Genomic DNA, 3,219 nt, shown 5'->3' with positions numbered 1-3,219 from the left:
CTCGCAGGCCTGCGAGGGGAGACATGGATCTCCCAGATGCAGCAGCCGTTGGAGACAGGTCCACCTGTTGTCGCAACAGACTGCTCCACTGGAGGGATAGCCTCATAACCCTTCACCGCTCCTCCCTCAAGGGTAGCGAGGGGGTAAGAACCACTCAGGCAGTTTTCGGCAGTAAAAGGTGCCATCCAGAACCTAGTAAGCTCTCCATGCACTTCGGAAAAGAAGGGCACTGGGGTGACGGGCTGGGAACCAGCACGGCCCACCCCAAGATACCAATCATCCAACCGAGACTGAGCGGGACACGTGGAGGGTTCCACTGGAGCCCGACAGCATAGCTGCATAGCTGACAGTTCTGTATCCGGCCAGAGCAACGTTACACTCCCAGAGGGAGATAATGCAGTTGAGTAATCATCTCCAGAGGCCAGCTCACCCTCCGATGCTGCATTCGGCGTCCTGTCCTCTGAGGGAGCCCCGAGTGAAACGGTGGGTCCACCCATTACAAATGGACCAGCACGATCCACAGGGGACTCCACCGGCTGCGGTGGAAGGGAGGAGTGAGGAGCCCTCAGGGAATGGTTACTGGGCGAGACATCCAACACTATCCTCCTGTCACCCACCCCACGCGGCACCCGAAGGCAGGGCCTGGTAATGGGGACTCACGCTTTGCGGACGAAGGCAAGTCTCGACCTCAACACCGCGACAGACATATTCCCTCAATGAGAACATGAACTGTCCACAAAAGCTGCTTCAGCGTGCTGTAAGCCCAAACAAGTGATGCAACCATTTGGACCGTTACAGAGAGACAGGGAACGAATGCATCCAGAAAGGGATGCTCTTTTAGGAAATGGGACCATCACCAGTGCCGGAGCACACAGGGAATGAATCAGCGAATGACAAACAAACAAACAGAAATTTGATTCTGTTAAAACAGCAGTTGAGAGCTTGAGAAGCTCGCGATCACCGCTGCACTCAAGCTGTAGAAACACCAACACTGGGAGGTCTTCCCGCAAGAACACAGACACACTCGCTTGTTTTGTAAACAATAGTACTTGTCACAGGTCGGGGGGGTCAAGCCAGACTGCACCCACCCCTGAAACCCAGGATTCACCTCGAGGAGCGTACCAGGAAAACCAGACAGACGCGAGAGTAAAAATTTACAAGGTTTATTTTGTTAAAATTAATTAAAAGTCTCAATGTTGGTTCTGTGTCTCCCAACCAGAACGGGATCGGACCGCGGACGCCGGGAAGGCGTGGAGTTCCCTTCGGCAGCTCGTGCCTGTGCGTGGCCGGTCGGGGAAAAGAGGAGTCGGCCACCCGTCCACTGAGTGGGGGAGTATCCTGGTAAGTAGAACTTGTAGCTGCTTTAGTCAAGACGATGCAAGGAATATTTCATATGTCCACCTCTTTCCACAGCGACATCACATACGGCGTGGGCCAGGAGGATCCTTCAATCTGCACAGCAGAGTAAGTAGTTCAACAACAGGTATATGTTCTTGGAATGAGTGATGGGGCTTACGGCTGGAAGATGCTTCGGTCCAGACGAGACAAGGAATAACTCTGGTGTCCACCTCTCTTCACAGCGACATCACATACGGCGCTTGGCCAGGAGGATCCTTCAATCTGCACAGCAGAGTAAGTAGTTCAACAACAGGTATATGTTCTTAGAACGAGTGAGGGGCTTACGGCTGGAAGGTGCTTCGGTCCAGACGAAACAAGGAATAACTCTGGTGTCCACCTCTCTTCACAGCGACATCACATACAGCGCTTGTCTAGGAGGATCCTTCAATCTGTACAGCAGGGTAAGTTAACACATGTACACACAATCGTCCAGCAGGTAAGGAGAATCTTCACACTGAACGCCTGGGTTGTTTTTGGTACGGTGACAGTGGTGGGCTTTCGAAATGGTGAGCATACGGCATTAACTCTGTATATATTCCCCACACCCTGTAACTTCACTTCAAGCAATTTCTTGTGTAAACACACCACTTCAGACACTGCATATCCACTCGTAGTGAAAATAGAGCCAGCACTCACCCAACGATCGCTCCTTCCACTGACAGGCTGGATCGAGTCCCACCCAATAGCGAAAGAGCGAGAATACCTCCTCACTGACCCGGGGACCAAGCGTTTCCTTGCCCACACTCGGAGGAGAAGACGAGAGTTCAACGGATCCCTTAATCCATACACTCTCCGGTGACACAACCCTCGTGATCAATCCACTTCACAACGTTATATCAATCTCAGTGCAGGTACATGCATTCAATCAAATTCCACGATCATATTACTTATCTTCTCTCAGATGATAATGGCGCGGCTTGGTCTGCACTTGGTCCTCGTAACTCACTCTCTTTCCGTCCTCAGTATCTCCACTCGATCGCTGTTATATCTGCCGCACAGCCGAACGGCCAAACCCCACAATAATCCTCAGATACCTTCGCACGCCAGCCCAAACGTCAAAAGGGATCCACTTCTCTCAGGGGAACACAGTCAAAGGAGAGGACAACCAGGAAGAACGACCGGGAGAACGAACAACCCGTGGGAATCACCCCGTGAGAATCACCAACTTCCTGGTCTCTGAACTTCCTTTTTATATGGTTCCTCCGCCTTCATAATCCTCGCGCAGATCCCGGCGTTTAATCCTCCGCACCAGATGTCAATCCGTCATTAGCGTTGTTATGGTGACATAACGCGCAACCCGGAAGTGGGCCGGTGTTACCGTAACACCGGTCCGGCCGGAACATAATTCCCGCGGGAACTTAGTTCCGCTTCCTTTTCGTCACCCCGTGACATACTCTTCAGAGACATCCGATCAGCTCCGAAGCTAAAGGCAAGTGGTGCGTGCGTCCACTTCCGTGTTTATACCTGCACGGAGCGTGTAATCACGCACGCCAATGTTTAATTGGCTTGATTAAATAGTAGTACAATGTCTGATGTTCTCGACTGAAAGGGAACCTATGCTCTGAACTCTCTCTGAACTTTTCACACGCAACAGACGTATCAGGTGCAAGGTTTTAGCGAATCAACGATCAGAGAATACTGCAGTGGGAGCGTTGTAGGCAGATGTTACAGCTCTGGGCCTTAAACTCCTCTGCTGTCATTAATACGCTGTGGTCTAGTCTAGTCATCAACAGAAAATTAACGGATTGAGAGGGGAGAAAAATGGATTTTGGCGTGACATTTCTTGCGTGAGCGTGAGACCGTGAGATTGATGCTGTAAAC

The 3,219-nt window shown here is 51.4% G+C and overlaps 1 long non-coding RNA gene across 1 annotated transcript; it reads left to right on the top strand.

Annotated features, from left to right (window-relative positions):
- Positions 1 to 1,120: 1,120 nt before the first annotated feature.
- Positions 1,121 to 2,782, top strand: LOC307010598. Its single transcript, XR_013800221.1, has 3 exons — positions 1,121 to 1,632; positions 1,748 to 1,799; positions 2,061 to 2,782. It is a non-coding gene; the product is annotated as an uncharacterized lncRNA (long non-coding RNA).
- Positions 2,783 to 3,219: the final 437 nt, after the last annotated feature.

The sequence above is a fragment of the Phoxinus phoxinus genome (assembly GCF_949152265.1).
Source record: "Phoxinus phoxinus genome assembly, chromosome: 14".
Taxonomy (NCBI): Eukaryota; Metazoa; Chordata; class Actinopteri; order Cypriniformes; family Leuciscidae; genus Phoxinus; species Phoxinus phoxinus.
This window is presented reverse-complemented; position numbering and strand designations above follow the sequence as displayed.